This window comes from Phalacrocorax aristotelis, chromosome 7 (genome assembly GCF_949628215.1).
Source record: "Phalacrocorax aristotelis chromosome 7, bGulAri2.1, whole genome shotgun sequence".
In the NCBI taxonomy this organism is placed as follows: Eukaryota; Metazoa; Chordata; class Aves; order Suliformes; family Phalacrocoracidae; genus Phalacrocorax; species Phalacrocorax aristotelis.
Window position 1 is genome coordinate 1,910,384 of NC_134282.1, and position 22,430 is coordinate 1,932,813.

At 46.0% G+C, this 22,430-nt stretch overlaps 1 long non-coding RNA gene across 1 annotated transcript; it reads left to right on the top strand.

Moving 5' to 3' along the window:
* Nucleotides 1–229: 229 nt before the first annotated feature.
* Nucleotides 230–8,570, top strand: LOC142059611 (uncharacterized). Its single transcript, XR_012661439.1, has 4 exons — nucleotides 230–376; nucleotides 976–1,088; nucleotides 3,063–3,172; nucleotides 5,070–8,570. It is a non-coding gene; the product is annotated as an uncharacterized LOC142059611 (long non-coding RNA).
* Nucleotides 8,571–22,430: the final 13,860 nt, after the last annotated feature.

Consider the following 22,430-nt stretch of genomic DNA (forward strand, 5'->3'; position numbering starts at 1 on the left):
TAACGGAAAATGGAGAAGTATGGACCTAGTTTCTTGGAAGTTAGTGGCTAAGCTCCTGTTGTTTTGAGCTGGGCTGGCTGCTTTGCCATCTGCGTAAAGTTGGAAGTGAAAATAAAATCCACTTTCAAATAAATGTGGTCAAACAATAGTTTTGGGAACCTCTCCTTTTAAAAAACAGTGTCACGGTTAAAACTTTATCTTTTTACCCAAAGCATCTGCAGGTAAAGGCAGGACTGTGGATTTTTAAAAATGAAACCGGTTTTTAAGTCTGTGTTTTGCAGGGGAGGAATTACTTGATTTAATTTCCTTCTGCATCTGTCCAGCAACATCATTCGCAAGTGCTTTGAATGCGTTTCATCTAGAGCCTTCTTGTCAGGTTGGTTTTGTACATTTGTCCTTATTTTCTTTATATCGTACTGACCCCCGTGAGGGAATAGTTGATGAAAATGATTTTTTTTCCTTTTATATTTTTTTTCTTCTTCAGCATATAATAAATCATCTTGCTCTTATCATTGTACAGCCTTAGTGTTTGGTATTGCTACTGCTCCCGATATAGCTGGACTATGCATGACTGAATTGATTTTAGCCTAGCATTGAGCGTGACTACATGAGTAATATGTTTTAATACACTGATAAAGGAGTATAGTCCAGTGTAGGATTTGTTACTCTGGAGGGGAGTCAGCATACTTTCAACTATTAGCAAAAGCCAGCTGAGTTCTCCCCCTGAGCTGTCTTGGCTTCAGGAGGGGTTGGGAGTGTTCAGCATCTGACAGGACGGGAGCCAGAAGGTACGGGAAGGGCTCTGTTTCCAGCGGTGCTTTCCCCCTGGGTAGACATCACGAGCTCTGCAATAGCCCCAGGCTGAGCCATGGACTGACTTTCAACTCTTACTGTAAAAAGGTGGGGACGAGCTGAGCCTGATACTTAGGTTTGCACATTTTTTGCCAATGTGCTCTTTCCCTCTTTCATTAACAGAGGGCTGCAGAAGAGCATATGCTTATGCAGCGTAAATGACTTTCCAAACAGAAAGGACACTGAACTGGAGCCTTGAAGCACAGAAAATCTGGGGTTTGCTGGGTTCAGCTCAGGTAAGAGGAAACTGTTGCCCTTCCTCGGTGCTGCAGCCATGCTGTTTGTGCAGTGAGCTCTTGACCTCAAGGGCACTACCCTGGTGGCACATGTAAGACATTGTGTGGCTGCTGCTGAGGCACGGCGCCGAGTGTATCGGCAAGTGCGAACAGGGATGTGCCCCTGCACTCCCCGGTCCTCTGTTATTCAAGGCATTGGACCATTACAGAGAATAGTGACACTGTGGTGGAATCATAGAATCACAGAATCATTAAGGTTGGAAAAGACAACACCCACAGGCCTCCTAAACCATGCCCTGAAGTACCATGTCTGCATGTTGTTTGAACCCCCCTCAGGGATGGTGACTCCCCCACCTCTCTGGGCAGCCTATGCCAACACCTGACCACTCTGTGAAGAAATTGTTCTAATATCCACGCTAAACCTCCCCTGACACAGCTCGAGGCCATTTCCTCTCGTTCTATTGCTGGTAACTTGGGAGAAGAGACCAACACTCTGGTAGATCCTGGCTTACCTTTTTGATCCTGGTTTACTATTTTGTTGGGCTGAGAGCTGCCTCAGTGCTTAGGTGACTCTTCTGTGCTTACAGTGAAATGCAGGAGGCTTTGTGTTCTCATTTATAGTAAATAGAGTAATAAAAACTTGTAAGTGCAGCTTAATGTTAAATCTCACCCCAGCCCTTTGTTGCCTTAACCCATGCAGACTCTGTTATTTTTGGTCATCCTAGGAACCAGAGAAGAGCAAATCTCTACAGAGCAGCATGTCCCCACTATCAAATGTTAAAGCACTGCCTTTTTAATACTTGCATGTAGTAATTGTATTCTATGTTAATTCTATAGAAACTTGCTACAGTCAAACCATAGTGACACGCAGAGAGAGATACCTGGGCAACCGAATACAGAGTCACAGGCATTTGTTTAATTAGTCAGCAGATAAAAAAAAATACAAAAATGGATTAAAATCTGAGTAATTGTATGATTTGAAAGCATAAATAGCCCTCCTTCCACTTCTCTAATTACCCTGGTGTCTAAGGATCTCGTTTAGTTGTTTTGCAGTATTCTGCAGCTGAGGAAGTAAAGTTTAGAAAAAAATAAGTGAATCACACAGAAAGCCTGTGGCTGAGAAGGAAGATTAAACCCTTTAAACGCCAAGCTGCTGACCCTGCCACATCTCCATTCAGCTTCTCAGTTCACAGGCTGAGGAAAGTGACCGGATTTTAAAAACAATTTGATTAAGAATAATTTGATTTTTTTTTTTTAAATATGTAATGGCTTTACAATAAACTACAATGGTTAGGAAATGGACTTTAGCATATGGTTTCAAAATAATGAAACTTGGCAGAGAGAGCTCTCAATATTGCTTCTGCCATTAAATCTTAGTGCAGAGACGGGAAAGTAACAGCTTTTAGGAGAATTGTGGAGGGTGCGTGTTTGTGAAGTGCAGGTTCTGGAGGTGCTTCTGTATTCATTTATGTCCACTTCACATAAATTCCCTCTGTTCCTACTTCCAGTTCTCCTAAAGCATTTGAATTGAATGCTGTTTGTCTGTTTTGGAATAGTAATGAGCTGCTCTAGCAGGTAATACCTGGAATTTATTGGCCTAATCCTTCAGCGAGTGACACGCTTTCCATTGGCCTTATTCCACTGGGCTTGCTTCACCTCTCTACCTGCATGAAACAAGAGCAGATCTATTTAAAGTCAGGGGAATTACACAAGTGTAAAGAGAGAAAGTAAGATTACCCACAGTATATTATCTGAGACTAGAGAGAGTCTCTGGCTGGTGTTTGCTGTACACATGCAGATGTTAAAAAAAAAAAAAAAAAAAAAAAAAAAAAATTAAGGCTTGTTGCTCAATATTAAGGTACAAGAAGGTACTGTGAATGAAAGAACAAGGTGCAGGGTTGTAAGAAGAAATTAACATAGTTGCATGATAAACTAAATATGCTGCATTCGTTGTGTCTGTGGAATTTTATGCAGGAACGCAGTATTTAGCTGAAGAAGCCAGACTATGTACTTAGTGAAACGCAACGAGATCATCAGTGTGAAAAACCCTACATTAGCCTGTGTATTACCCTGGATTTTAAAAGGTAAAATGTGGGTATGAAAAAAACCTGTGAAAAATCAAATGGCAAAATCCCAGTGCACCGGAAGAGATGATGACATATGGGTTAACGCCTGCTATTTCAGGGAGGCTGTGAAGAACACTTCAGACTTAAGGGACTTGTAAAAACAACAGCATTATACGAAAAATCTTTGCAGCCGACTAGAGAGTTTGGGAGCTGACCGAGATGTCGTTTATGACAACAGCTCGGTTTTGCTCTGTGTGAACTTGTACAGGTAGGGGTTGTTTCAGCGAGGAGTGGAAGCTCCTGGGTGAGGCAGGGCTGGCTGTGGCCTCAGGAGCCTTGAGGTGTTCGTCCTTCTCTGCGTTGCACATACACACATATGTGACAGGTCATGCGGAGCAGTCCCGTTAAGGACTTTTCCTCCTTGGTATTATCCAGTATTTATACGAGCTCATTTTCCAGTAGCTCCTTACTGCAGCTACCCTGAACGCTGCTTGCAGTATGTCAGCAGCAGCATGTTGGGCCTAATTAGGAAATGGCCAAACTACCAAATACGTGGGAATCTTAGACGTAGCTTCTGTTTGTAAAAGCTGGGGAGCACTCGCTATTCATGTAATGGTGATGCTCAGAGTGTATTTGGATTAGCAGGTCCAAATTTAGGCAGAGGAACAATGCAATTTGTCTCTGGGGTATTGCATTTATTTATGTCAGGTGGGATTACGGGCTGCTGTGCGTTCTGCTGGTCTGCTGGATAGCTGGTACCAGGGTGCCCAGGCTCGAGAGCTGGGTGCTTCTCATGCCTTCTCTTACGACTGGTCTCTCTGACTATGTCTTTAGGGGTCTGTTTTTGACTAGTCTATCTCTGGTTTACCTTGTTACACAGTCATAGAAATGTAATTAATAGGACAGCTTTTATAATGTTTGTTTAATGACTTCAAATCAAAGTCTGTTTACTTGTGTGAATCACAGATTTTTATTATGCAAAACCCAAGTAATTTCTAATGAATGTTACTGAAAAGTACCATGAAAAGCGGTAGCAGAAGAATGTAAATAAAAACAAGACAGATCTTTCAAGGTTGCAGGATGAATGTGGCGGGACACAAAACTGAGGAGGTGGAAACGGGAAGCAGCAGTGGATAGTACCAGTCTGTCTTTTCCTGATCCCACAGTCCCAAGACACATGGTGGATGTTCAGCTGCCGTATTTGCAGTTATACCCTTGAAATAATGTCTGATAAAATCCGAGCTACGCTGCTGACCGTTTGTATTAGCCTTCCCTTGAGACTGATCTGCTGCAGCCCGGGCAACAGGCAGGATGCACAAGGTTTGGGGATCATTACGCACGGCTGAACTCCGGCACTCTGCTCCCACAAAGGCAAAATGCAGCAGGGGCAGGTTAAGCCCTTGCCCCCAGGGTGGGCTGTGTGTTAGCCTAATACCAGCGCAGAAGACACAATGACACTTGTTAAAGCGTAAGATGTAGCTGCCGCGTTCTTGAAGCTTTGAAGGAAGCGTTGGAGGTTGTGACTGAACAGCGTATGAAGAGAGGCACTAGATGTCCAGGGGGATGTGGACGTGTGGAGTGGTATCTCTCCTCCTAACAGGTTTCTTGACAGACAGACGGTTACGTTAGCCTGGAGCCCTTTCATGCACTGCCTAGTGTCTAACATGGGGGACAGATTTCTGGAGACACATTGTTAATCTAGATTAGCATTGATCTTCACACAGCTTCTCCCAGCTGCCAAGCGATGCAAGGATGGGTCAGACCACTGTTATATGTATATACGTGCTGGGTATATATTAGAACATAATAAGCTTCCAAGGGAGTTCTAATCTGGGTACGGACTAGAGACGCTAATTACATGGCAACAGTCTTGACAATTAGCATGCATAGTTTTAACTTGCATTTCTGATTGCAGTAACAAAGCCAGCGTTGCCTTCTCCTCTCACTGACTTCAAAGGCACCGTCTTGATTTAAGAAACGATGTCCCAAAGCTGTTACAAGAGAGTGAAGCTGCGTTACTGCAACTGTCAGGCTGCCCACTTAACAAACTGGATGGTAAGCGGGTGAGCAGCCAAGCTCTCTGAAATGGCTCATGAGAGCTTTAGGTTACAAAATGCCAGCCAGCATTTATTGTCATTGCCATACAACATAATATTCCCATGGTGAATCCAGCATGGGTCTCCCAAATCAGAGCGTGCCTCCCCAAAGTATCAGGACCCAAAATTATACCTTGGGTCTGGGCTGTAATACTTAAACGAGGGGGGAAAGTAATAATCAGTGGAAGATGAGAACAGAAACAGAGAGAAAATTTGAAGTTCCCTTGGGTGATCCTGCCCGCCCTTGGACACAAGGTCATGGGTAACACTTAGAAATATTTGGCACCTTAATCTGTTTGGGTGTTTTCATAAATCTCAGCAGGCATTTTAAGTTGCTGTAGAGCTGCTGTAAATCTGATTGCAAGTATTCTTTGAAAACAAGGCTTAGAAACCCAAGTGAGTTAGTCTTTTACAAAATTTCCCCTTACAAGGAGAGCCATTGGCATGCGGTTGTGCGACTGCAGCGGGTGCAGTGGCAGCCTTTGAGCCTAGCTAGGGTTTTCCAGGACAATTCCCTGCACAGAGCTGGGGTTGCCTGAACAGCCTATATCAAAATTAAAGACTGTAGTCCCCTGCCTCTGCTCAGGTGCAGCACTGGTTACCAATGCCAAACTACATGCTCTGTATAGAAACCCATCGTCTCAATACTGCAGTGTCAGTCAGATTATAAATATTTGAATGTCTTCCTGGAGACTGGCTGAGGTCACTCTGCGCTCAGCAGGTGCTGCTGAAGATGATCTAGATTTCCTCCAGAAGGAAATGAAGCTGTGTCACATCACACAGAAGCATCACTTATGTTTGGCGTTTGGGATAAAACTTAATGTTCTACAATTATAGTGTCGGATGGCCGGCAGCAATTTTGCCAGACAAATCCCACGTGTCTTTCCCAGAAGGATTCAATCTTTAATATTGTTTTGATGCTGGAGGCTTTTCCAATTTCTGTTTATTAGAAATGACTTATTTATGTTGCAAGTGCTGCCTTTAACCCAATACAGCTGGTGCCACCTACAGCACTGTGGGAAAATCATGGCTGCAGCGTGACCGAAGCAAACTGTCGCCTTGCAGAAAGGAAGCCTTTGAAAGGCTAAATGCGCGTTACCTCTTCGTCCGCTTTGTGTGCTTTGAGGCTGTTTCCAAATAGTTTCACTTTCACACCCTCAAAGCATGGAAATCTATTGCTGAGACTGCAGGGAAACGTTGATAGTCAAGTGGTGCATGTGGAAAGCTTGCGGAAGGAAAAGCAGAACAGGAGCTGTAAGATGCTAGGGCGGCGCTGGTCTGGAGCCAAGCTGAGGAGGGGTACGTCCACCCAGCTTCACTCTTTTTTTCTACCCTTATGTTATTACCTCTTTTAACCTCAAATCACCAACCGCTGTGAAGGTTCTTGTTATGAAGTTAAGCTGGTGATGAAATGTATGGTTTAGGGGGGCCAATCTTGTCCATTTGCAGCACACGTACAAAGCCAGGTGCCCTGAGTCCACCCAGCCTCTATTACCTGGAAAGGATTTCCACATATGCAGCAAGAAGCCAGTTTTAATCAGCATCCTCATGCCCAGCCTTCCTTTGGAGCAGAGAATAGGGAGGGGCTGTTTGCTCTGTCTTCACCTCTTCGAGCCACCACTATTTTTTTTTAATGGGACCTTGGTGAAGCAGTGACATTTATCTGTCTCGGGGGAATCTTGCCTGTCCTGGGGAAAGAGCAAGTGTGGGGTGACTGGATTCACTGCTATTTCATAAGGGTATAAATAATATACAAGTTTGTAATATGTGAGTGGCAAATCTGACTGTGCTGAATATTCATGTCAATGCAGTGAGGCACTTGATCCTTCTTCTAAAGGCTTTTACTGGGCGGCTCAGACATTTTTCTGATGCATTTTATGGGGCAGAGGAGACGAGTGAACAATCATGTTGTGCGATCACAAGTCACCCTCCTGAAATGCTCTAACAAGCATTTAACTGTTGTTCCCTGGAGGAATGGCTGTAGTAACTGAAAAAAAAATTGAGAACAATACAGAACTGACACCAGTTCTGGAAGAAACGAGTAATTCATAATTCCAAAATAACTCATATTAGTTGGTGTCCACCTCTCTGGGCTCCATTTTCTCCCACTTACCTGCAGGTCCAGCAGCTCTGCTGGTGGCTCTGAGCTGCTGCTTGGTTAGCCCCAACCAGCCTCACACCCATTGCAGGTTCAGGGTAGCCTAATTGGCTACCAAAAATATCAAGAGTGAAGTTATCAAAAGTCTTGTAGCCCCTTAGAAGACACCACGCTTTCATGTGTTTGAGCCTTCTGAATGCAGGAGTCCCATCAGTCTTCAGCTGGGTCGAGTCTCAGAAGTCCTGGCTGCAGCTGGAGGGGTGGTCGCAGAGGTGGCTGTACCTGTGGTGGGTCTCACGGGTACCCACAGCTGTCACGATGCAGTTGTCCCTTGAAAGATGTGTGCGGGATGTCCATCCCCACCTCCACGCACCCACCGGCGTCTGTCTGTCCTGACGGCCGTACTGCCTAACCAAGCCGGCTGAGCCTCAGCTCCAGCAAGCTTTCCCATGCTGTGATCACACCTCCTGATGGCACTGCAGACGTACTTTTAGAAATCCCAAACAATTCCCTCCTCAAACCCATATTTCAAGCTCTTATTTAATATTGCCCCCTCTTCAGAGGTTTTAAGAAAGGTGGCAGTGCTTTATTGATATTGGTTTGTTGTTTTGAGGCAGGCAAAGGGATGATATTTTGATTTCAACAGCACACCCCTTAGGATTTCGAAAGGTGGTAATTTCCCCTGAAAACAGAAGAGGGCAGCTGTTTTTTGAGAAACGAAGAGTGCATTGACTATTTTTGAGAATGAAATAGCAGTCACTCAGATCTAGTCGAAAGGGCTTTTTTTTTTTTTTTCATGAATGAATAAAAATAGCACAGCATTCCAGGGCCCATGCTAGTGTAATTAGTGCATAAAATAGCCGGACCCCCACCACCTTCCACACAGCCCCTGAGCTTCGCCTGGCAAAATTAGATTCCTTGCAATTTTATTGCAATGTAATTAAAAAGTAACCAAGGGAATACCGAACTCAGTTTCCAGAGATGTTCGGCATCAGACAGAATAAAACACATTCTGCAGCTCGCTGGATTAACAGCCAGTTTCTTTGTTTACTGCCCAAACTGAAAAAAATAATTGCTGTGAATTGTCACTCTGTACATATGGAAAAAATCAGATTTAGTAAAAGCTTAGTCAACTCTCCAAATGTATAACTTTTGAATTGAAAGGTGTTTTCAATTTGTATTGAACAAAAAAAAATATGCATAAATTCCAAATAGAAACATCCTTCTGGAATAAGATCTTTCTTTATAATCCAAAAGAAGGCATTTTGTGACTTCTTAATTTTTCAAGCTTCAATTTCCAATGGAAACAATTACACAAATTCAACAGGAGATTACCATGAGGTTAAGTCCATCTGGATCTTTATTTCCTGGCAAATACTTAGCTCAGAACCCTGCAGCTGCTCTGGTGAGCAGTCCTGAGCCCTGATTTTAGCCACAGACCGGCCTCCCTCGGGCAGCAGCACCAGCCTCCCTCCCTGCTGCCGCCTGTACACCTATTTTTCAATGCACGCAGGCTGCGTACAGGTGACGTAGCACAAGGTGGCTGGTTTTTGCGTAAGAAGTTTCCCATATCTGCTTGGTCACACAATGCCTGTTCCCTGCCCAAACTAGCACTCCTCCGTGGCCAGGTCCCCATGGCTGGGGCTGTGCTGAGGACGTGGCTAGAGCCAGAGTCAGGAGCCTGGCTATATTTTTAAAGCCAAAATAATCATGCTGGTTCATATGGAAACATACATCCTCGTATGCAGTTCTTAATGAGAGGGACGGTTAATCCTCATTCCCTGTGGGACTAAACCGCACCCGGAGGGAGGGTGGGAGGAGGTGCCCGGGTGGTGCTACCTCTACCAGCCGAGCAAAGTGATAAGCAAGAGAGATGGTGCAGTCAGCTGCTGAAGTCAAGGAAGGCTGAATATCCGCATGGGACTTACACCTCCCACTGCCTTCGTCGGTCCAGTTGGTCGGTAATTTGGAAAACTCAACAGTGATGCCTTCCGGCGCCTTCCCGGTGTCGGTGTGCCTCTCTGGCTCTGAACACAAATGGGAATTTTTGTGTTTGGCTTCACCGAGGAGCATGTGAAAAGCAATTTGCCGCCTTTTTTTTTTTTTTTTAAATAGCTCTGAGGCAGGAACAATTAGAGACCCTCTGTAATGAAACGGTACTGACTAAAAGGGTAACCCAAAAAGACAACTCTTCTGATGCAGAAAATAATGAGGGCTGCCCTAAAATTTTAATCAGGAACTCAACTTTTATTTGCAGCTCCTGACAAGGATAGCATCCCTTAATAATGTTTCTGACAGTTCCAAACTCCTGAAATTAATATGAGAGCAATGAGAATTTAATGGAAGCGCTAATTACAGATGCTGGAATTATTCTGCTGTGATTCAAAACCTCTGATGTGGAGAAACTCTTAGCACGGATGGGCTGTCATCTAATTTCTACAGAGTTTTGCTCCAAAAGGTGACCCTGGCTTTACACACCTTCATTCTGCAAGACGTGGGCATCCTTCCCTCCCATTGACTTCCACTCCTTGCAAAGCGTTAGGATGCAAGCAATTAATTCCTCTTGCTCTGGAGACTGTACCACTCAGACCCCTCTTGCATGCCATTCCCTCTATTTCCCCTCTCGTGATTAGTCACAATGTCCTGCACTGGTGGCCTTGCATCCAGGCTTTGTCCGAAAACGCTGACTGATTATGCAGGTGGGTCAAACCCGGGTGGCTGTAGCAGTTTGTACCCAGGTTGCCACCTCTGCAGTGGAAAGAGCCCAACTGCACATGAAACAGCTCCTCCTTCGTCGTACTCGACAGTCAAATGTATTGCAACAAACTGGTACCAACAATTTGGTGCTACTTCAAGTCTTGGTGGTGCAAGGGATGGATCTAGAGGCCAGGCAGCCTCTAGGAGATGTGAGAGAAGAGCTATTCATGGAGAAGAGCCACCTCAGCCTTTAATTCACCTGAGTGAGCCCCCCCAAAATCACAGATCTTTGGAAAAGAGACCTGACATCATCAGAGCGACTCGTGCCTTGCTCCAGAGCCACCTTTCACCCTGGGCTTCCTCCAAAGATCACAGAGGTGCACAGAGACACTGCCAGGTCCCTGGGTCCCGGTGGGCTGTGGGAGGTGGTCCCTGCACCGCAGAGCCCCGGTGTGCGCTGTGCTGGTGGGCTGCACCCTTGGTGTGTGACCTGGCTCTTTGCAGCCTTCCTAGGGATACCGTGAGGTTGCTGCCGGCCTGAGGAGATGCTCTAGACCCCCAGAAAAAGCCTGTTATCATCTTTCCAAAGGTGGTATTGGGTTTTTGGAGGCTGGCTACACAGCAGCAAGCCCACACTGCCCTCCTTGCTTATCCTGAAAATGCTCTATCGGGCTGTTTAGAACTCGGGACAGCACGAACTAAGTCTGAAGGCTTTAACGGAGAGCTTCGATTTCAGACTATTAGTTAGAGAAGGGAATAAGTCACAATCCTTGGGGCTGAATGTGGATATTCCCCAAAACACGAACAACTTCTGAACTGTGCAACTTTTTTCGTGTCTCTCTTACAGCCAGCTGTGAAACCTGAACCTTGATATTAGTTCCAACTGTTGAATGGCATTAGGTGATTCATCTCCTCCATTAATACAAAAAGTAATACCATTTTCTGCTTTGCACATAACGCCTTTTGAGAAATAGATGAAGACATAAGGGACATCGAAGAATTATTTAATCTAAGCTTTTTTCTTCAGTCCTGTATTTTGTTGCGTTATTGAATGATCACACGCCAGTTCCTGCCCTTCCCCACTTACTCTGGGGATGGTGCACAAAGGCAGGAGCCATCTCATCCTGCTTCAGTGCCCCTCTCTGAGGGAGGGGTGTGCATCTTGTATCAAAACACAATAAACGTCCCTTGGTATAACGGAGGGAAGAAAAGGAGGGGAAAAACAACAAGCTGATTTCACTATGCTCTGTTAATAAGCCAAAGCCGCTATCACGAGCACTGAAAACTGAAGTGTAGCCTCAGTGATTCAGCTGAAAAATCTCATTTGGCCAAAGGGGTGGCTTGGAGATTTTACACCTTATTTGGTCAATGTTCAGAGAGTCATGTGCATAAATACCAATGCTCTGGGAAGCATTGCAATGAACCAATATGCTCAGTGGCAAAAAAGATGGAGAAGTTTTTATTGTTGTGGTAACACTTGGCGTGTGATGTAGATTTTCCAGCTGAAAGACGATGGCCAATTTTATGGCTTTTTGGGCTCTTTTTACATTGTGAGGACCTTGACAGAGTGGAATTTGAACACCCCTTTCCTCCTCCCCTTCCCCTCTGCTATTAAGAAAGGGAGCAATAGATAGAAGAAGAATTGATAGAAGTGAAAATGAGAGTCAAGAGAAATCTTACAGCATTAAATTTTGGGGAAGGATATTTTTAAACCCAGTATTTAGTTCCAAGTATCACTGTACAATAATGTTTCCTCTGCAGTTCCCTGAAATCATGGAGCACATACTGACTGCGAATGCCCTCAACCACTCTTAAAAGAGAACAAACCACCCATGCGGTCAGAAATAGGTGCTGCAGACCCCTGTGTTGAGCTTACCCAGAGCAGGGAGGGGTGGTGACGCTCCCCCCAGGACCAGCGAGCTGCTCTGCACGGTACATCCTCGTCAACGTGCCACTGCCGCCAGCCCCCAGTTACAAAACTACTTCCCAAGGGAGAGACACCGCTCTCCCACCTCTCATCGCCCCGCTCCTCGCAGCGAGGGAGGAGCTCTGCCGAGCCACAGGGGCTGGCAGGAGCTTGGGCTGAGCTGTCCCCAGATCAGGTCTCTACGTCTGTGCATGGGTTCTGTGAATAACTGCATATTCGTGCTGTTTCCTCTTGGCTTGCTCCCCTCTTTCTTCTTTTTTGCTACATCTCACAGTAGTTTCATGTCCTGTCTTGAGTGCCAGTTGACCGGGCTGTGACCCTCTTTTATGTTATATTTGCACAGCACCTGCCGTGGTGGTCCCCATCCCCAAAAGAGGTGGGAGGAAAAGGCGACCCTGTGCTTCCACTTCATGGACGCTCAGTCTTCCCCTTTTTATTTTGCTGGGCGTTGGGGCATTAGGTGGCACTGTCAGAGGAGGGATGATCCCAGCTCACACTAAAGCTACTAAAAGTAAACGATTTTTTACTAATTTCTTTCACTAAAAATAAAGAAATTCAGGTGCTGTGAGTGGGGGAAGAATGACATTTTACATAAGCATCTTAAAAATGCCAGTTACCCATATAAATGAGTGGTAGGTGGACTCCTAAGAAATCCATACTTGTTGTTTACTGGGGTTTGTAAGTGCTATTGTAACAATGGTAAATTATACAGAAAGACCTGAGTTCGCTTCCTGGGACTGTGAACAGAAAGTCCTTTCTCCTTTAGTGAAGTTCTCGCTGCTGTTAAAGGTTTACCAAGAGGAAGCTGCATTTTTCTCAGCATGTTATTACTGTGATTATTCCCGCAGCGCTGACAGCACCCTCGCTACTTTCTCATTATGTAGTAGATGTGTAAGAGCCTGGTCTGCCTCCCATTAAAGTCAATAACTATCTCCCTTAATTAGCGTTTAAATTACGATCAGTCTCTTAACGTTACTATCAGTTAGGTGCAGCGTGGCCATGCTCCGGTGTCCATTCGAATTCTTTGAGGTGAGCCGGGTCCGCAGAGGCCAGGCGGGATCCTGAGCGGGAGCCAGACCCCAGGGGCTTGGGTTGCATCCACTGACGGTCACAGGCTCTCCAAAATGCTGCCGGAGGAGAGGGAGGAGGAGGAGGAGGCTCTCCTGAAACAACGGACCCAGCACAGCTGGATTAATTGCCCTGTTCCAATCAAATTAATAACTTGAAAGTGTCCGAAATTTAATTGTATCCACAGAAAAGGGAGTCTTTCCTCCTTTTTCCTCTGCGCTGGATCTCCAAGGGCTGTAGTGACCTTGGCACACAGTGAACCTCCACCAAGAGCTGGGCTGGGGCCCAGAAATTAAGACGTGCAGGTTTCTAAGGCCAATTACAGCTCATCGGAGTGAATGATCGCTGGCTCGGGCGCTGCGGCTTGGAAAGCCGGTGTGTAACAGCGGCGGGTTTACTCTGCTCTGAGCGCAGTACATCAAGGAATTGATGTAGTTGTTGAGGAGGTACAAAGGGAGTTTGCAATGATTGATGTGTCATCATGACTCCTCCAAAGCGCCCGACAAGTGGGATGTGGGACAGTGCAATGCAGGTACCGGGGACTGCAGGCTGTTTGCTGTGCAAGATGATTTATTCAGATTAGGATCAGAAGTATTTGCAGCACTTCAGTCAAAAAAAAGGAAAAAAAAAAAAAAAGAAGGAAAGAAAGAATGTGCTTTGATGAAGTTAAAGTGCAAAACAAACCTGGCTCCCTGCTGGCTGAACCAAGGTTTGCTGAAATTTAGCTTATCAGCGCATGGTGATATTTGCTAGCAAAACAGACTAAATGATCTAAACCAAGGCACGTGGGGCTGTTATAAACATCCTATGCCTTAGAATAGAAAATTGCCTAGCACTGGCAATTTTCTCATGGCGTTCCTCCCCAGTCTAATAGAGATTAGCCTCTGGAAATACCTGTTTTCAACTATGAAAATGCAGGCTGCCACCTATTTTTCTCTGACCCCAAAGCCTGTGTTACATTTGCACTATTTAAACTCCTGCCGGTTTTTTTAAGATTATTTTTTAGACTATTATGTTTCACAACCACATGGTGCATTTGAATTAATTCTGTATTTGGGAAACTGAGGCAGACACGAACCTGTGCTTCGCCCTGGGTCCCATAGGTTAATGTAGGAATGAGGACTATTTCCACTTAGATCCCCTTTCTCTCTTTCCCTTACCTAAGTCAATGGAAGACCCTCCTGACAAGGACAACAGTTTTCCACGTGGAAAAATGGCCTTTTAATCTCTATTTTCTGTTTGTCTGGATGCAACGAGCATCTGGCAGGAGTGCGGCTAGTGCCATGCTGCCAGAGGGTTTTCGAAGACAGCCAGCAGCTGGTCCATGGAGGTAAGACAGGCAGCTCCGGACCAGAACGAAACTATTAGCATTAATTTAAAGACAGAAGTATCTGAAGGAGATGGAGGGTGCCTATATTTCTTCTGGAGAAGACTCTCACGCTTACTTATTAGCCTCTTCGCTGCATACTGAAGGACAAGCCCCAGTCACCTCAGCACTGTCCAGTGAGGAAAACATCAGTAAATATTGATGGAACCAGGGCTTTTCCTGCAGGATGGAGGACATGAGCTGCCACAAATATACTAGCGTGGTGCCCAGGCACCACCTCACCTGGACGTTTTGCCAGGGCTGCTTGTCGAAGCAGGAGATGGGGATTCGGGGACAGGGAGGGGAAGCAGGGCCCCCTCCCAGCTCCATCTCTCTGCCGTCTTCTGTATTCGTTTACATCTCACAACCCAGTTCAATTTATCTCGATGTGCCAGCTCAACGAACCTTCAGTTTCTTCTCTTAACTGCTGCGATAATCTCACCTCTGCTGCCTTTTGAAAATAAAAAAAGCTGTGCATCTAAAATGGACTGTTTTTGATGAGTATCTTCATGCTTTTTCAACTCTTTCTTTGCTTCACATCACAGAAAACTTCAGAACTTCACCTCGGCACCTGAAGCGCTGATTTCAATTTACATTAATTTCCGACACCACAAAGTGATTCCCTAATAGCTGAGAGCATTGTGATGCTTCTCTTTTTTTGAGGTAAAGAATGAAGAAAAGGGTCTATAAGAAATCCATATATTGTACATAATAACAATTCGCAGTGAAGCAAATACCCTTAATGTCCCAATGAAAGTTCTCGCAATAAAATATATACAGTTCCCTCTTTGTTAATTCTTATTTCACACTTTTTATCTGCTGAACTTTTCAGTTCTCTGAGCAAGGCGAGAACCAACCCCCGGTGCTTGGGAGCAGTCTCATCAGAGAAAAGTTTCCTCCCTAACCTTGGGTAACTCGCCTGCTTTCCGCAGGGAAGGTGTCGCAGAGGGGAAATCCAGTTTTCCAGTTACCTCGCAAGCTCTGGTGGGGAGTCTCCAGAGGAGAGCTTCAAAGAGTGGTCACTTAAAAACCTAAAATTTCTATACATATTCTGACAAAAAGGTCATAACTCTTCTTTTTTTTAGCTTGGAGGACTGAAAAACGGCTTTGTTTAATAGCAATATACTTCTCCCCCTTGGAATGCGAATGAAGATTAATCCCCAGTCACACTGGGAAAGACTTGGCTTTGAAATGACTGTTACAGTGATTTAAATTAACATATACAGCAGGCAGAGTGAATTATTTTCCTCTGGGTGTGTCCACTCTGGGCACTTTTTACCACAATTTAATTGACTGCCAATTAATGTAACGTAGTCACACATTTTTAAGGCTAGTGTGGACACTTTCCCAGATTAATGTCTGAGTTGGCTGATAATTAATGTGAGATATCTACCCCCTCCAACCCCTGAGATAGTTTTACCTATCGGATATGAGGCACCTGTTACTAAAAAAAAAACAATAATGTCTTCATTCAGAGCAGCTTGGGAGCAGAGCAGTGTTTAATTAGAGTTACACGCTGTATATTGTGGACAACAGACTTCCATACAGACAGGGGCTTCAGTCGTCTGAGTTATATATTTAGCTTTGCTGTCAGGTTTGCAGATCATCTTGGGAAAGCATTTGCTGCTTTGTGCTTCCTTTTGGCCTCCTCCCTAACACCAGCCACAGAGAATGAAAGATGCTATATCAAACTTAAGTGGTATTTTTTTTAAATATTGAGTTTGTGGGTTTTTTTCAGAGTGAAGGAAATCTCAAAAAATGAAGTGAAATATTCCTCTCCAAATATTTATTCAACCTGAAGTTATTTTTTACTTTATTTTTAAAAAAATGAAAGCATTTCGAGAGGAGCCAGTCTTCTGCAAAGCATGCTGCTCTTCTTGCCTGCATCTGGCTCGTGTGTCATCATCTGAAGCTGGATGAAGTGCGTATACAGGTGCTTTTGCTTTTACATGACATTTCCCATTTGCTCTGTACACACAGACACAGGATAACGTCAGGCTCGCTACAAGCACAGACTTTTGCTATTTCTTCCCTTGCCTTGGCGAGATACCCAGCCACCCACAGAAAAATCGTTATCTCGCTGCGCAATTGTTCTGCATCGTCATATAGCGCAGCCCTTTACGGGGAGCCACGCTGCATACGGTCGTACGTACAGGGGAACGAGCAGCTTCACATAAACGCCAGAAACACGCATTTTGTGTCTTATCTCATTTCCAAGTGAGCGCAGCCACCTGCTTACAGCTGCCTAATGATGAAAACCATCCACTCTGCTAGCTAACAACTATGGTTGAGCCAAGCTAGACCTTGAAAGAGAAAAAAAAGGAGCTGGCAGAGCCTTCTGCTTTCTGCTGGTAACCACCCCACCTCCCAAAGCGCCAGTGACTCATGCTTAGATCTTGAACAACAACAGACGCGTTGCCCAGTGCTGTTGTGACAGATGCTGCGGAAACCATTGGGGCCTCTTTTCTTTGCCTAATCAAAGCAAAATATTTAAGCAAGCGAGACCAAGCGGATTATTCTGCTCCCAGGACCCTTGTTGAATTCGTCGCCTCAGGACTTGCACCAACACTTCAATGACTAGGTCTGCTGGGCCCACAAAAGCCCCAAACCCTAGCAAATGTCTCAAAATCAGAGTGTTGCAGGCGTGCTCAGCAGGGTCTGGCAGCCACAGGCCGGACTGGGCTGGCCAATCTTCTGGACTCAGCCACACCATATATATATTGGCCGTACCCAGGGGGAGTAAAGCATCTGGAGCTGGTGCCGCAGTACGGAAAAGGACATCCATACCCGGCTCCCCAAATAACAACAACGACACAATATCTGTCCCCCTTCACTTGCAAAGACACGCTTCAGCTTTGTGACTCCCCGCCCACGAAGTCCTTCCAAGTCTGCAGATACTCCCGTGCCTTAAGGCAGAGAAACTTCTGCCAGGCTGATTGAAGAAAAGCCCCTACACAAACATTGTGAGTGTCTTAATCAAGGTCAGTAAGTGCCAGAGCAAAATGAATTGAACTTTAGGGAGAAAAATGGCTTTTCTTTTTAAGAAAGCTGGATACTTTCTATTGATTTTTTTTTTCTTTACTCAGGATTTTGCAGTGAATCCATAAAGCAACTTTCACTGCGATGCTCTTGGAAATAAATGGACCACATATTATGCACATTCATTTAAACCCAGCATATCTATTTAAAAAGAATAGGAGCTGATTGAGTTAGCTTTCTGTAATTGAAAAGCGGTTTAGTTGTACCAGCCTTTTTGGAAAGTAATTTATCTGCTTGAAAGTTGGATCATCAGCTGTAGTTAAACCTCATTCTGCTTTCAGGATGCTTGTTTTATGTCTCCAGTCTAGGTTTTTCCTAAACCATCCTGAGCTTAACTTGTAGCTTAAGCTTGCACAATCTTCAGTGAATTAAATTAGAACCAGGGATGAGCCCTGCTGCTAGTCCAGTCTAACCAGTACCTCAACCCCCGACCCCTGGCAGTGGATGGTGGTATAAGCAGGGCAGCTCCTGGAAAACCGGTCCTTGGTAAACAAGTGACACCAAGGCAAAATATAAGCTTTGAAGAGATCTGCTTTTTTAGTAAGGATGCTTATTTAATATTCAATGTGAAGTCCTGGTATGCTTCTTGAACCCACAGGGTTTCACAGCCTCTTGCCCTTTTTGTCTCGTGTCTAGACAGCTACACAAACCATGCAGAAAGGTTTGCTTTTGGCCCTGTAAAACCACTCTCTCCTTTTTCCATCGTATTCCTATAGCGAGTAGGGCACCCCTAAACCTTTCACCACCACTAGTCATCTCTGTCTCCTTGCTGGGCTTTTTTCTCCACCACCACCAGCCTTGGATGTTAGCTATCCTACTGCCCACTTGTTTCCCTTTGATCTCCTCCCTCTCAGAGAGAGGCTACTCCTGGGCAAAACCCTCCCAAAGGAGCCTCTTTCCTCTCCGCCTGCTCCTAGGCTGATTTCCGACACGAATCAGCGAGTGGCTCCCGAGAGCGGGGTTGGGAAGAGCAGGTCAGCGCTCAGGGCACATCCCCAAGCCTCTGTGCAATGGTAGCGGGAGGAGCTGCGATGCTTTGATGCCAGGAGAGCATCCCCTCTTCATTTTCGCTCACATTAGCTTGGGCTGGCTCTAGGGGATGCGGCACATTGTCCCCCTCTTGCATTCATCAGATCTGCCCCTTGGTGAGAGCAAAGCTCAGCGGGGCCACAGACTGTAATGCCAGAGGAAGATCGGGGTATCCCAAGAGCGCAGCAGTCTGCGGGCACGGCTTGAACCACGGTCACACCAGCAGGCAGCGCCTGGGAGGTGGACGTCACCCACCCCAGCAAGGAGCTGAGATGTGCGTGCCCTCGAAAGCTTGAGCAGCAACATCATTTTGCAAGCGAGGAGGCAGGAAAAAACAACCTGACATATCACCCTCACCCCCAGTGAGTTACAGCAGCCCTTTCACTTTGAGCAAAGTTGATAGAGTCCATGGTATCTCTGGATCAGGACAAACAGAGCCGCACCACCAGCCGCTTTTTCGTTGCCCCCTTACCTGCAGGGAGGGCTGTAAAGCCTGGCTGGAAGGTGCAGGAGAGCTTCGGCAGCGGGCATGGGCTCTCCCCAGAGCTGCCAGATCCTGGCTGAGGTCTGGAGGAGATGCTGATGACATGGGTGTGCTGCCAGACCCTGACAGCCTTTTTCCTGATTTGTAGCCCTGGGGGAGGAAACGCATTCAGAAATCAATATTAGTGGATTTTAAATGAAGTACTAAGTTATCGCACCTTCAGTCATAGTGGATTTACTCCAGAATGATTCCTACAAAATATTTCCTGGTTTTCAGTGCAAAGAAATATGTGGTGAGTACTGCACTATGAACTCCACTTGCTGAGCATAAAAAAAATAATCAAATATTCAAAATATTCCCTCTCCCTCCCCAAATTTGTGTAAAGACCTCCAGATTTACCTCACAGAGCGTTACTAGTGAAAATATCGCAAGGTAACATTATTTGTGGAATAAAACCCTCCGCATTACTGCTGCGCTTGGCATAGATACAATAATTACATCATACATCAACTATGGTGAGTTTATAAATATATGAGTAGAGAATGAACAGCAAGTTGGCTTTCCTCTTGACTGTGGCACCAGGTGCCAGTAGATTTAATCAGTGTACACTTACATATTAGTGTAATGCGAGTGAATCTTTTCTTATACTAGGAGAGAAACACCTATGATAGAAAAACAGCAATATAAATACTTCATCATTTCAACCACAGCTGCTCTATGGCTCTTGTGCTGAATTCTAAGAGATAGTAAAACCTATAATAATGTCTCTCTTTTGCAGTTTGTAGCCAAAACATTCTTTTAGTAAAACACCAAGATTTGTAAAACAAAAGAGGTGAAGTCGTGGCGCCTTGGACCACCCCCAGGGTGGGATGGGGGTAAGCTTGAGGATGGCAGTACCGCCCTTGGAGCCGAGTGCTCCAGGGGGGACAGAGGAGAGTAACATTACACTCTAGCAGAGGGTGAGGCCATAAAGCCCCATCCACACCCCAGGAACAGAAACAACCCTGCCCAGACCCAAGGACAAAGCTTAAATGCACCAGCTGGGCCAATGATCAGGGGTTGGGGGTGCCAGGTGGGGATGATTAGGGTGATTAAGGCTTATTGGTGCGCTCAGGGTCCCACACTTTAAAAGTACCTCCTTTAGAAGGATTTAGTTTTGTCTGGGGTGTGTGCTTTGTTTCCTGGGTCTTAGGAGTGCTCCTTAGGTGCATGCTATGGCAAGCCTGAGCAAGCTTAGCGTCCTAAATGTGCTTCATCTGATGCTCTTAATGCTGCTACATGGTGACTGCAGTTGGAGGGGGTGCTGCTGGTGGAAAGGGTCTTCTGAGAGTGCTTCGAGAAAGGTATGATTTTCTTCATAGGTGGTTGTAGCTATAGGCCATTGGTTTGACTCAATCAGCAATTGCTAAAGGCTTTGATAAGGGTGGCCCTGGCGGGTGGCCGAGCAGTCTGGAGGTGCCCCTTGGAAAGTCAAATCTTCCTACTAACGAAGAAGGCTGTGGAGGGGTCACAACCTGTTGGGCTGCTGCCTTTGGCTAGGCGCCTTTGGCTGTACCCATCTGTTCCGAGGAGGATATGGTCCCGCTGGAGTTGTGCGGGTGGGCTGGTGGCTCTGGGTGTGTAGGGAGTAGCTCTTGTCTCTGGATGGCACTGGAGGTGGAGGTGCAGTTTGTGAAGAATGGGGAGCTGTAGGTGCATGGAGATGCTAATGGGTGGCCAGGTTGTCCTAGAGAAAGAGTCTGTGACACTGGATGCAGTGCCCCAGCGTTGGCCTTGCCCCCTCTGACTACACATGGGTCTCGATGGTGTGAAAAGAGTCAGGTTTGCACTTGGAGGACTATGAGGTCTTGCCAAAATCTGGCCGTGAGCTGGGTCCTCTGCTCAGTACTGGGAGGCCATGGCATCAGAGAATAGCTGGGCTCTCTGTGGGGCTCTGGGCAGCTTTTTGAGGGAAGTCACTGGCCCCATCCTGGCTTGGCCTTGGCCAGGAGCTCAGCCCTTGGGCCAGCTCTTTTGCGCTCCCTCCCCCTTCCGTGAGGCAAATGGCTCCCACCGGTGAATGTCAGAAATTTTTCATCATGAGCCCAGTTATACCCCAGTGTGTTTTTCCTTAAAGAAACTTAAAAAGAGTCAAACTCCATACCCTGATGCACACATTTTATCTAGTAATTAAAGGCCCTTATCGCACCAAGCTCTGGTTTAAAAATAGTTCACAATTCCCCCTGGACTATAGAGGGAAAAAGTAATTCTTAAGCAACATAGGCTAGAGAAGCTTATGCATTTCCTATCACTTCTGAAACCTGGGTGGAAAGCCCTTCCCTGAGGAGGGAATGTGGAGAGACAAAGTCAGCGGAAGGAGAATTACAGCAAGGAAATACTCATCCCTTTCTAAAAGGAAATTTAAACTTACTTATTGTCCCAACTGGTTGGGCATGGAAAGACACTCCTAGTGAGGAGAAATGTGGAAGGATAGAAGGGTGAAGCTTCACTCTGGCTTGAAGTAACTCACCGTGAAGGGTGCGGGAAGGCTGGCAGTGCCACCAGGGCTTGTCCCTGTCCCTGCCCCAATGGTGGTGTTTCTGGAGCGCTCTGCTACACGGGCCACCAGCCTTCCTGGCTACCATTTTTAGCTCAAAAAAAAAAAAAGCTGGTGCAGTGAATGAGGAAACAGGGGTGGCTTTTGCAACAGGAGAAGCCTGCCTTCCCCCTTCCCCTGGGCTGTGGAGGGTATCCTCTGAGGGCTCTCTGGTCTCTTGCCCGATGTCTGAAAAATACCAGCATCTCTGGAGTGTCCGTAATGCTCTGCTCAAAGCCTGATCCAAGAAGATAATCAAAGAATAGAAATGGGTATTTATTTCTTTGCTCTTCTATTAACTCAGCTTGACAACATAATAAGGGGAAGGTGACCCCAAGTGCTGGCGGTGTCAGGGTGATGCATGGCTGGGGTGGACCGCAGGCGAGGGAGGAGCGCTCCTCCAGCCCCGGCGTGAAGCCCCCCCGCCCGCCGTGCTGCACATCACCCAAACCACACGCGCAGCTGTTCCAGCACCAATTAGTCATGTGGTATTTGAAACATCAAATATTCTTTCCCTGCTTATCAACACTGTAATTATGGCCTGTCAGGGTTTTATGCTCGTCTTAAAATAAACACCCGAATGTTCGCGTTAACCCTTCCGCGCTCTGCTGCCGTGGGCTTTCACGGCCGCTTGTGGGGCCAGCGGGGACCATGGGGCTCCCGCCGTGGGGCGAAATGGGGGCATAGGGCAGTGGCTTGCACAGGGCACGTGGCGCCAAGGCCAGGATTAGGACTTAAGCTCTCAACTATCTATTCAAGGCCTTCATAGTATGTCACCCTTTTGCCTTTCTCGGTGTACGTGTGATGTTACGAATGTACTGAAGCTACGCTGGCTATGGCAAAGCCTTGGAGCATCCTGGGCAGAACTGATAACTTTTGTGATATTGCCTTTCTTCC